This window comes from Anopheles darlingi, chromosome X (genome assembly GCF_943734745.1).
Source record: "Anopheles darlingi chromosome X, idAnoDarlMG_H_01, whole genome shotgun sequence".
Classification (NCBI taxonomy): Eukaryota; Metazoa; Arthropoda; class Insecta; order Diptera; family Culicidae; genus Anopheles; species Anopheles darlingi.
This window is the reverse complement of record NC_064873.1, coordinates 6,726,122-6,739,961: the sequence shown is the minus strand read 5'-3', so window position 1 is coordinate 6,739,961 and position 13,840 is coordinate 6,726,122.

Genomic DNA, 13,840 nt, shown 5'->3' with positions numbered 1-13,840 from the left:
GCCATTTCTTATCGTGCAAACCAGAGTGAACAATATTAATTAAAAAGCTAAAGTGTAAAACACATAAATTGAAAGACTACATACGGTCCATTAAACACTGATAGCTCTCACTGGTAGCTGTTCCCACTGTTTGCTTCATTTCTTGTTAACACTTTTAGTATTCATGTCCTGCGTTCGGTTTTCTATTCGATCAAGTACGATACATAATAGCACGTCAATACAGTACAGATCCCATGCTTAGCACGTCTCTTCCTGCAGGAGAGCGGTCTTCAGTTCGTTCGATATCACTGGTGGGTGCATCTATCGACAGGAAGTGTTGGTACTGAATTAACGGTGTACAGATATGCCACAGCCAGCGCCTCAGACAGCAATACAAAAAGTGTCGCCAATATGTTATTGTATGGTGTTATATAAGTTCAATCTCTTCATCATCAATTGGAGGGCATAATTGAGCTTGTTGAAAAGTATCACTCGTATTCCATTTGTATTCCTCCTTGTGGTTTCGCTTGAAATCAAAGAAAGAAAGATAATCTCGTAGAAAACACAATGTTCAGTCGATCGTCCAAAATGCTAACATGCCCAGATTCGGTGTAATGAATTTTCTGAGCGTTTGTAGGTAACTAAAAACACCCAACCAGCTCATCGCATCGAAGGGTCAGCCTCGCATGTTGAACGAATGACTGAACATTGTATCATCATGAGATTATCTTTCTTCGTTCCTACACTAGCCAAAAGATATGTAATACAAGAAATGCGCGCAATATTCTACTTGTAACGACACTATCTTGCTAGATAGAAAAGATGAAACATGTACTGGTCATTAGAATAACCTAGCAACACATGTATGCGCATGATGTATAATACTAGCGTACAACATTGGCAGATCTATCTAAAGATCATATAACGAAAATGTACATACGAAAATCTGTATGCATTAAGAACATTCAGCAGTGAAGAAATGATACCGATGGAAGAGAAGACCGCTCTCTTGTAGAACGAGTCGTGCTAAGAAGGCGAGTTGTACTGTATTGCCATGCCATTCGATATCGTACCTAATCTTACATGCTTTCCATACTAGTGTCCTGCGGAAGGTCTTCCATTCGATCCTATAGAACTAGCGGAGACTGTTGTCCTCAAATAATAAGGAGCTCGTTTGCAAAGATTCATAATGAAAAGATACTGCACAGAATTTTGCACAGTTATCTAATGTGAATTTGATTCTACAACCTCATGGTAATGAGAGGGAAACAACCTCCGCTAGGTCAAAGGTTGAAGGGAAGCTATTTACAGGAAGCTTTTAAAAGTGTCTACGAGAGATGAAGCGACAAGCAACAACCGTAATATTTGTAGTCTGTGATGTAAATTCCGATCTATTGGTTTTGTAAAACTGTTAAGAATTAGATCTGCATCCTTTCACGCCGCCTTACGGTCAAGCTCTAGGCGCTTTTCGTATCTCTTTTTGCCGATTTTAATGGGATTTGATTGATAACGATTACTTTGGTTTTGAGCATAGTTCATTCTGGGATTATCCTTGAAGCTTGTTAGAATACGTGTATGTATACGGTTTATAATACTAGCGTACAATATAAGTACTTGTAGCCCACGCTCGTAGAACGTAAAAGCACTTAAGGATTTCGGTATTGATAAGGAACTTCAAGTAAAGCAGTAATAACATCGAAGCAGCAAGAGACCGCTATCTTGTAGATCGAATCGGAATGATCGGAATAATCAGAATGATACCTATACACAATTGATGTACCATTTCTTATCGTGCAAACCAGAGTGAACAATATTAATTAAAAAGCTAAAGTGTAAAACACATAAATTAAAAGACTACATACGGTCCATTGAACGCTGATAGCTCTCACTGGTAGCTGTTCCCATTGTTTGCTTAATTTCTTGTTAACACTTTTAGTATTCATGTCCTGCGTTCGGTTTTCTATTCGATCAAGTACGATACATAATAGCACGTCAATACAGTACAGATCCCATCCTTAGCACGTCTCTTTCTACAGGAGAGCGGTCTTCAGTTCGTTCGGTATCACTGGTGAGTGCATCTATCGACAGGAAGTGTTGGTACTGGATTGACGGTGTACAGATATGCCACAGCCAGCGCCTCAGACAGCAATACAAAAAGTGTCGCCAATATGTTATTGTATGGTGTTATATAAGTTCAATCTCTTCACCATCAATTGGAGGGCATAATTGAGCTTGTTGAAAAGTATCACTCGTATTCCATTTGTATTCCTCCTTGTGGTTTCGCTTGAAATCAAAGAAAGAAAGATAATCTCGTAGAAAACACAATGTTCAGTCGATCGTCCAAAATGCTAACATGCCCAGATTCGGTGTAATGAATTTTCTGAGCGTTTGTAGGTAACTAAAAACACCCAACCAGCTCATCGCATCGAAGGGTCAGCCTCGCATGTTGAACGAATGACTGAACATTGTATCATCATGAGATTATCTTTCTTCGTTCCTACACTAGCCAAAAGATATGTAATACAAGAAATGCGCGCAATATTCTACTCGTAACGACACTATCTTGCTAGATAGAAAAGATGAAACATGTACTGGTCATTAGAATAACCTAGCAACACGTGTATGCGCATGATGTATAATACTAGCGTACAACATTGGCAGATCTATCTAAAGATCATATAACGAAAATGTACATACGAAAATCTGTATGCATTAAGAACATTCAGCAGTGAAGAAATGATACCGATGGAAGAGAAGACCGCTCTCTTGTAGAACGAGTCGTGCTAAGAAGGCGAGTTGTACTGTATTGCCATGCCATTCGATATCGTACCTAATCTTACATGCTTTCCATACTAGTGTCCTGCGGAAGGTCTTCCATTCGATCCTATAGAACTAGCGGAGACTGTTGTCCTCAAATAATAAGGAGCTCGTTTGCAAAGATTCATAATGAAAAGATACTGCACAGAATTTTGCACAGTTATCTAATGTGAATTTGATTCTACAACCTCATGGTAATGAGAGGGAAACAACCTCCGCTAGGTCAAAGGTTGAAGGGAAGCTATTTACAGGAAGCTTTTAAAAGTGTCTACGAGAGATGAAGCGACAAGCAATAACCGTAATATTTGTAGTCTGTGATGTAAATTCCGATCTATTGGTTTTGTAAAACTGTTAAGAATTAGATCTGCATCCTTTCACGCCGCCTTACGGTCAAGCTCTAGGCGCTTTTCGTATCTCTTTTTGCCGATTTCAATGGGATTTGATTGATAACGATTACTTTGGTTTTGAGCATAGTTCATTCTGGTTTTGTCTTTGCAGCTTGTTAGAATACGCGTATATATACGGTTTATAATACTAGCGTACAATATAAGTACTTGTGGCCAAAGCTTATAGAACGTAAAATCACTTAAGGATTTCGGTATTGATAAGGAACTTCAAGCAAAGCGGTAATAACATCGAAGCAGCAAGAGACCGCTCTCTTGTAGATCGAATCGGAATGATCGGAATAATCAGAATGATACCTATACACAATTGATGTACCATTTCTTATCGTGCAAACCAGAGTGAACAATATTAATTAAAAAGCTAAAGTGTAAAACACATAAATTAAAAGACTACATACGGTCCATTGAACGCTGATAGCTCTCACTGGTAGCTGTTCCCATTGTTTGCTTAATTTCTTGTTAACACTTTTAGTATTCATGTCCTGCGTTCGGTTTTCTATTCGATCAAGTACGATACATAATAGCACGTCAATACAGTACAGATCCCATCCTTAGCACGTCTCTTTCTACAGGAGAGCGGTCTTCAGTTCGTTCGGTATCACTGGTGAGTGCATCTATCGACAGGAAGTGTTGGTACTGGATTGACGGTGTACAGATATGCCACAGCCAGCGCCTCAGACAGCAATACAAAAAGTGTCGCCAATATGTTATTGTATGGTGTTATATAAGTTCAATCTCTTCGCCATCAATTGGAGGGCATAATTGAGCTTGTTGAAAAGTATCACTCGTATTCCATTTGTATTCCTCCTTGTGGTTTCGCTTGAAATCAAAGAAAGAAAGATAATCTCGTAGAAAACACAATGTTCAGTCGATCGTCCAAAATGCTAACATGCCCAGATTCGGTGTAATGAATTTTCTGAGCGTTTGTAGGTAACTAAAAACACCCAACCAGCTCATCGCATCGAAGGGTCAGCCTCGCATGTTGAACGAATGACTGAACATTGTATCATCATGAGATTATCTTTCTTCGTTCCTACACTAGCCAAAAGATATGTAATACAAGAAATGCGCGCAATATTCTACTCGTAACGACACTATCTTGCTAGATAGAAAAGATGAAACATGTACTGGTCATTAGAATAACCTAGCAACACATGTATGCGCATGATGTATAATACTAGCGTACAACATTGGCAGATCTATCTAAAGATCATATAACGAAAATGTACATACGAAAATCTGTATGCATTAAGAACATTCAGCAGTGAAGAAATGATACCGATGGAAGAGAAGACCGCTCTCTTGTAGAACGAGTCGTGCTAAGAAGGCGAGTTGTACTGTATTGCCATGCCATTCGATATCGTACCTAATCTTACATGCTTTCCATACTAGTGTCCTGCGGAAGGTCTTCCATTCGATCCTATAGAACTAGCGGAGACTGTTGTCCTCAAATAATAAGGAGCTCGTTTGCAAAGATTCATAATGAAAAGATACTGCACAGAATTTTGCACAGTTATCTAATGTGAATTTGATTCTACAACCTCATGGTAATGAGAGGGAAACAACCTCCGCTAGGTCAAAGGTTGAAGGGAAGCTATTTACAGGAAGCTTTTAAAAGTGTCTACGAGAGATGAAGCGACAAGCAACAACCGTAATATTTGTAGTCTGTGATGTAAATTCCGATCTATTGGTTTTGTAAAACTGTTAAGAATTAGATCTGCATCCTTTCACGCCGCCTTACGGTCAAGCTCTAGGCGCTTTTCGTATCTCTTTTTGCCGATTTTAATGGGATTTGATTGATAACGATTACTTTGGTTTTGAGCATAGTTCATTCTGGGATTATCCTTGAAGCTTGTTAGAATACGTGTATGTATACGGTTTATAATACTAGCGTACAATATAAGTACTTGTAGCCCACGCTCGTAGAACGTAAAAGCACTTAAGGATTTCGGTATTGATAAGGAACTTCAAGTAAAGCAGTAATAACATCGAAGCAGCAAGAGACCGCTATCTTGTAGATCGAATCGGAATGATCGGAATAATCAGAATGATACCTATACACAATTGATGTACCATTTCTTATCGTGCAAACCAGAGTGAACAATATTAATTAAAAAGCTAAAGTGTAAAACACATAAATTAAAAGACTACATACGGTCCATTGAACGCTGATAGCTCTCACTGGTAGCTGTTCCCATTGTTTGCTTAATTTCTTGTTAACACTTTTAGTATTCATGTCCTGCGTTCGGTTTTCTATTCGATCAAGTACGATACATAATAGCACGTCAATACAGTACAGATCCCATCCTTAGCACGTCTCTTTCTACAGGAGAGCGGTCTTCAGTTCGTTCGGTATCACTGGTGAGTGCATCTATCGACAGGAAGTGTTGGTACTGGATTGACGGTGTACAGATATGCCACAGCCAGCGCCTCAGACAGCAATACAAAAAGTGTCGCCAATATGTTATTGTATGGTGTTATATAAGTTCAATCTCTTCACCATCAATTGGAGGGCATAATTGAGCTTGTTGAAAAGTATCACTCGTATTCCATTTGTATTCCTCCTTGTGGTTTCGCTTGAAATCAAAGAAAGAAAGATAATCTCGTAGAAAACACAATGTTCAGTCGATCGTCCAAAATGCTAACATGCCCAGATTCGGTGTAATGAATTTTCTGAGCGTTTGTAGGTAACTAAAAACACCCAACCAGCTCATCGCATCGAAGGGTCAGCCTCGCATGTTGAACGAATGACTGAACATTGTATCATCATGAGATTATCTTTCTTCGTTCCTACACTAGCCAAAAGATATGTAATACAAGAAATGCGCGCAATATTCTACTCGTAACGACACTATCTTGCTAGATAGAAAAGATGAAACATGTACTGGTCATTAGAATAACCTAGCAACACATGTATGCGCATGATGTATAATACTAGCGTACAACATTGGCAGATCTATCTAAAGATCATATAACGAAAATGTACATACGAAAATCTGTATGCATTAAGAACATTCAGCAGTGAAGAAATGATACCGATGGAAGAGAAGACCGCTCTCTTGTAGAACGAGTCGTGCTAAGAAGGCGAGTTGTACTGTATTGCCATGCCATTCGATATCGTACCTAATCTTACATGCTTTCCATACTAGTGTCCTGCGGAAGGTCTTCCATTCGATCCTATAGAACTAGCGGAGACTGTTGTCCTCAAATAATAAGGAGCTCGTTTGCAAAGATTCATAATGAAAAGATACTGCACAGAATTTTGCACAGTTATCTAATGTGAATTTGATTCTACAACCTCATGGTAATGAGAGGGAAACAACCTCCGCTAGGTCAAAGGTTGAAGGGAAGCTATTTACAGGAAGCTTTTAAAAGTGTCTACGAGAGATGAAGCGACAAGCAATAACCGTAATATTTGTAGTCTGTGATGTAAATTCCGATCTATTGGTTTTGTAAAACTGTTAAGAATTAGATCTGCATCCTTTCACGCCGCCTTACGGTCAAGCTCTAGGCGCTTTTCGTATCTCTTTTTGCCGATTTCAATGGGATTTGATTGATAACGATTACTTTGGTTTTGAGCATAGTTCATTCTGGTTTTGTCTTTGCAGCTTGTTAGAATACGCGTATATATACGGTTTATAATACTAGCGTACAATATAAGTACTTGTGGCCAAAGCTTATAGAACGTAAAATCACTTAAGGATTTCGGTATTGATAAGGAACTTCAAGCAAAGCGGTAATAACATCGAAGCAGCAAGAGACCGCTCTCTTGTAGATCGAATCGGAATGATCGGAATAATCAGAATGATACCTATACACAATTGATGTACCATTTCTTATCGTGCAAACCAGAGTGAACAATATTAATTAAAAAGCTAAAGTGTAAAACACATAAATTGAAAGACTACATACGGTCCATTAAACACTGATAGCTCTCACTGATAGCTGTTCCCACTGTTTGCTTCATTTCTTGTTAACACTTTTAGTATTCATGTCCTGCGTTCGGTTTTCTATTCGATTAAGTACGATACATAATAGCACGTCAATACAGTTCAACTCCCATCCTTAGCACGTCTCTTTCTACAGGAGAGCGGTCTTCAGTTCGTTCGATATCACTGGTGGGTGCATCTATCGACAGGAAGTGTTGGTACTGGATTGACGGTGTACAGATATGCCACAGCCAGCGCCTCAGACAGCAATACAAAAAGTGTCGCCAATATGTTATTGTATGGTGTTATATAAGTTCAATCTCTTCACCATCAATTGGAGGGCATAATTGAGCTTGTTGAAAAGTATCACTCGTATTCCATTTGTATTCCTCCTTGTGGTTTCGCTTGAAATCAAAGAAAGAAAGATAATCTCGTAGAAAACACAATGTTCAGTCGATCGTCCAAAATGCTAACATGCCCAGATTCGGTGTAATGAATTTTCTGAGCGTTTGTAGGTAACTAAAAACACCCAACCAGCTCATCGCATCGAAGGGTCAGCCTCGCATGTTGAACGAATGACTGAACATTGTATCATCATGAGATTATCTTTCTTCGTTCCTACACTAGCCAAAAGATATGTAATACAAGAAATGCGCGCAATATTCTACTCGTAACGACACTATCTTGCTAGATAGAAAAGATGAAACATGTACTGGTCATTAGAATAACCTAGCAACACGTGTATGCGCATGATGTATAATACTAGCGTACAACATTGGCAGATCTATCTAAAGATCATATAACGAAAATGTACATACGAAAATCTGTATTTATTAAGAACATTCAGCAGTGAAGAAATGATATCGATGGAAGAGAAGACCGCTCTCTTGTAGAACGAGTCGTGCTAAGAAGGAGAGTTAAACTGCATTGACCTGCCATTGTATATCGTACTTAATCTTACATGCTCTCCATACTAGTGTCCTGCGGAAGGTCTTCCATTCGATCCTATAGAACTAGCGGAGACTGTTGCCCTCACATAATAAGGAGCTTGTTTGCAAAGATTCATAATGAAAAGATACAGTGACCAGCATATGTAAAAGCCTATCTGCATTACTTGTTGTAAATTTTCTTTAAATTCAAAATTTTAGGCCGTAGAGAGCAAGTGTTGTGTGTTGCATGAAGGTTTAACATTCCTCTTTCGATTTCGCTAGAATTCTGCTTGATTGGATCGATCCCAAATCCACGACAATTGTGTGAGTGGAAGATGTTCAAAGATGGGGCAAAAGTAAAAGCAGATTTTGCTATAATTATTATTATGACCCTATTAAGTCCTTCTGGTTACTACAATTATGTTAGTGGTTTGGTATACGTCTGTTTGAATGTTTTAGAAGCCCCCCATAATTGTTTACCGTGGTGTAATGCAACACCCGCAACAACTACAATAACAGTCGATTGCGCACGGGTTTTTCGCAAATGAAGTGGAAAGACAAGAGGAAAAAATCTTTGCACCCCTGAAATATTTGTAAATCAGGCGTGCAAAGAATTTTTTCCTCTGGTTCTTCCACTTTATTTGCTAAAAACCCGTGTGCAATCGACTGTTTATTGGAACTGTTGCGGATATTGGATTAAACCACTATAAACATTAATGGGAGCACCATAAACATTGAAACAGACGCAAACCAAAGCAATAACACATATATAGTAAGATTAGATTCACAATAATATCTACTGCAAAATGGGCTTCTACTTTTATCACAGCTTTTATAACAACTTAAAAAAATTGTCAAAGATTTGTGATCGATCCAATCGGGCAGATTGCTAGTGTAATCGAAAGAGTAATCTTAAGCTTTCGTGAAACACACAACACATGCTCTCTACGACCGAAAAAGTTGAATGTACAGACGAAAATCTACAAAACAATTTAGATGGGCTTTAACTTCTGCCCATCACTGTATGTCACTGACCGAACAATAGGGCTACATCCAATTGCACAGTTATCTAATGTGAATTTGATTCTACAACCTCATGGTAATGAGAAGGGAAACAACCTCCGCTAGGTTAAAGGTCGAAGGGAAGCTATTTACAGGAAGCTTTTAAAAGTGTCTACGAGAGATGAAGCGACAAGCAACAACCGTAATATTTGTAGTCTGTGATGTAAATTCCGATCTATTGGTTTTGTAAAACTGTTAAGAATTAGATCTGCATCCTTTTACGCTGTCTCACGGTCAAGCTCTAGGCGCTTTTCGCATCTCCTTTGGCCGATTTGAATGGGATTTGAAAGATAACGATTACTTTGGTTTTGAGCATAGTTCATTCTGGTTTTGTCTTTGCAGCTTGTTAGAATACGCGTATATATACGGTTTATAATACTAGCGTACAATATAAGTACTTGTGGCCAAAGCTTATAGAACGTAAAATCACTTAAGGATTTCGGTATTGATAAGGAACTTCAAGCAAAGCGGTAATAATATCGAAGCAGCAAGAGACCGCTCTCTTGTAGATCGAATCGGAATGATCGGAATAATCGGAATGATACCTATACACAATTGGTGTGCCATTTCGTATCGTGCTAACTAGAGTGAACGATGTTAAATAAAATAGATCCCAAATGGGAAAAAAGTTTAAAAAATCAAAATATAACTTTAACATCGTGCACTCTTACAAGCTCGGCCTATAAATGTCTTGCGCGCAAGTCCGCGGTAGGATCTTGCGCTTTTATCGACTTAAATGATTGGTTCTGGATGTAGTAGGGACATATCTGTGTCTTTTGTGGTGTACAATACTAGGGTTTAACATAAGTACGAGTGTTATGGCACGAATATATAAGTAAGAGACTCGCATCTGTGCACTATAAACGTGTTCCAAGTACTGGACGCTAGATGTATCGGTTGCCTGGTCTTGCGCGCAAGTCCGCGGTAGGATCTTGCGCTTTTATCGACTTAAATGATTGGTTCTGGATGTAGTAGGGACATATCTGTGTCTTTTGTGGTGTACAATACTAGGGTTTAACATAAGTACGAGTGTTATGGCACGAATATATAAGTAAGAGACTCGCATCTGTGCACTATAAACGTGTTCCAAGTACTGGACGCTAGATGTATCGGTTGCCTGGTCTTGCGCGCAAGTCCGCGGTAGGATCTTGCGCTTTTATCGACTTAAATGATTGGTTCTGGATGTAGTAGGGACATATCTGTGTCTTTTGTGGTGTACAATACTAGGGTTTAACATAAGTACGAGTGTGATGGCACGAATATATAAGTAAGAGACTCGCATCTGTGCACTATAAACGTGTTCCAAGTACTGGACGCTAGATGTATCGGTTGCCTGGTCTTGCGCGCAAGTCCGCGGTAGGATCTTGCGCTTTTATCGACTTAAATGATTGGTTCTGGATGTAGTAGGGACATATCTGTGTCTTTTGTGGTGTACAATACTAGGGTTTAACATAAGTACGAGTGTGATGGCACGAATATATAAGTAAGAGACTCGCATCTGTGCACTATAAACGTATTCCAAGTACTGGACGCTAGATGTATCGGTCGCCTGGATGTTCTAGAAGCGACAACGATCGTGAAGATGCGGCGACGGGTCGATGGAAGGTCGGGCGACGAGTGATTAGTCCGAGGAGTCCGTGCCATTCGATTCGGTTTCTTCGGGGATTGCCTGGAAGCGGACCACCAGTCGGCTGGCTTGGTGGCGTTTTGTCGGGAACGGCTGTAGTCTTGTGAGGCGGCTACTGGCAAGGGTGGACCGGTACGGACCGGTGCCACGGCGCGATGCCCGCCAGACACCGGAACGAGACGTTGACGGTTGTGGTTCTGTAGTGTCTCTTTCGACGGTGACGGTCGCCGGTACATTAGTAGCGTCGGTATCGCTCCGCTCGTTTCCTGTTGTCATCGCTTCCATGGAGATCTCTTCTACTTCCTGTGTTGCTGCTCGCTTGATAAAGCGTTTGACAATGATAAACCACGCCTGAACACAGCTAACGCCAAATGCGCACATCGAGATCAAGCCGACGCTCCACCACACGTAGAAGGGCGGAGAGTGCTCGAGCTTATAGGTCACGAGTGCTTCGAGACCGCTTGTAAACAGGTAGGCAGAGAGCATGGTCGTTATTGTAGCACAGCCGGAAAATATAACCTTTGCCAGCATGCAGCCGCGATACATGCCGGACCATTCGAAACGCTGCGTCAACAACATGATCTCTACCATGCCGGCGCCCACGTAAAACATCTGGAAAAAGAGTCCTGTGTTGCCGAGGACCCCTGCCGTAAACACTGGAAAAGAGCGAGCGGATGGCTAGTGTGTGACCAACGGTTCCGGTAGCAGTTTCTATGGGCCAATACTTACGTTTGTTCGAGATGGATTCCGAAGACACGCAGTTGTTCAGACCGCCGCTTTTCGTTGGCTGGCAAATGCGCCAAGGGCTCAGGTAGCCGGCCCGGTTCAGTCTCGCGGAAGCGAACTCCCCCCAATGGGCACTTGCCATACAGGCGAAGTTAAAGGCAAAGCCCACTATTCCCGCACCCTGCGTCAGAATAGCAAGCGCGTAGTTTGCCCATGGCAAACCCATTTTGCTGCGCGCTGTGTCTGAGAATAAAGAGCAACAATTCAACTTAATATGCATACTTTTCGTATGGACATGGGCATGTGCTTCGTTCGTGGTTTCTGTAAAAAAAAAACGTGGAGCCACAAGTGCAACCGCCCAAATTTATGCAACTTTCTTATTGCTTTTACTTGTGGGCCGATTAAAAACCGTTACGCTGTCCGTTCAGGCACACGAAAATGTCGCAAAGGTAGTTCAGTGTTCAGTTCAGCATGATGCAGCGAAAGCGTTTTTCCTTTGATCATAAAAGGGTGCATGTATTTTTCCGGATATCCAATCTGGATAGAATGAATTACAGTAAAGGGCCGTTTACACGTTCAGATATTGGTCGTACAATCACATCGTACGATCGAGATCTGAGCGTCTGGGCAGAAAATTTTGACAGCTCCCCGAACAAAACCGCGTCTCTTTAGATATCGTGCAGATATCGAGCGGTTTGAAGCAGCAGGGCATTAATATCTGTCCATTCTGCATACATGTATGGGCTCACCTTCTAATTCTTGCAAAATTTGTACGTGTGAAAAATTATTACGCATTAACAGCATTTGCCTCGACCACTTCGAATGAAAATTCTTCTTGGTATGTTCTGTTTATTTGTTTTTTATTTTATTTGATTGAAAAACACAATGCTAAAGCAGACCAACAAAACAAACAAAAAAAGGTATCGGCGATCGATATCGTAGCGTGTAGACGCTCCCGTGCGCTTCAGATCTAGATCGTACGATGTGATTGTACGACCAAGATCTGAGCGTGTAAACGGCCCTTAAGTTTAAGCTTATCGTTTGAGCTATGACAAGTAGCTCAGTTTTTTTGAAACACCACAACGAAATCCTTTCTCATTTGATCATTGAGTAGCGTATGTATTAAGGGGGGGTGTGGGTGGGGGGGGGGGGGGGCATCACTTTTTTAACTTCAAAAATCTGCCAAAAATTGAAAAATGGGAAATTAAAAAAAAACTTGACGGGGCTACCTGGATAAACTTATAATCTAACAAAAGAATATTCATTTGTATATTTCTGATGACCCGGCACGTCGCTACAATGGGCACCGCAAAAAATATATTTTTGCAAACTTGCCTTTCTAGATTGGATGTCATGAACGTAGTTTTGATGAAATCTTCTCCAAAAAAAGAACTAAATATTGTTGAAAAGTTCTAGTTTAATATGACATTCACTTGAAAAAATTAAGTTGAATGGTTTTTTAATGAAGAATCCATTCAACTTGATTTTTACAAATGAATGTCATATTAAACTACAACTTTTCAAGAACATTTGGTTCTATTTTGGGGAAAATTTTATCAAAACTACGTTCATGGCATCCAATCTAAAAAGGCAAGTTTGCAAAAATATATTTTTTGCGGTGCCCATCGTAGGCACGTGCCAGGTCATCAGAAATTCACAAATCAATATTCTTTTGTTAGATTATAAGTTTATCCAGGTAGCCCTGTCGAGTTTTTGTTAAATTTCCCATTTTTCGATTTTTGCCACATTTTTGAAATTGAAAAAGTGATGCTTTTTTCGATATTGCCTCAAAAAACGACACTTTATATAATTTAAAAAAATATTTAAAAAAAAGTATCAATAATTTTAATGAAAATTCGACGGGACTACCTGGAAAATAGTGTACAGATTAGGTGATAAAAATTTCAAATCCATCGGTTCAGTAGTTTTCATGTTACGATGGGCACCGACTTTCAAAACGAAGGTTTTGGGAATCGCGATGCAAAGTTGCGAAATGCTTTAAGCCTTGTATTAAAGGCAGATTTTCAAAAATCCATATCTTTGTCATGATGTGATGATGTTAACTTGAAAAAAATCACCTTTAAATGTTTATACTTTTGGGTACACTTGCAACACTTGGCACTAAAACATAGAAAAACAAAAGTGTAACAAATGCCATAGATGCTGCAGACAAAAGTGGGTCGACAATCCTAAAATATCAAAAGTGAGTCCTAGGACAAAAGTGAGTCCTAGGACAAAAGTGAGTCCTAGGACAAAAGTGAGTCGACAATCCTGCGATAAGGCCTATTCTTTGCGGCCAAACACTAAGTGTTCCATGAAATGCAAAAGTGAAAAAAATCCACCTACCTTTGGGCCACGGGCGCGAAA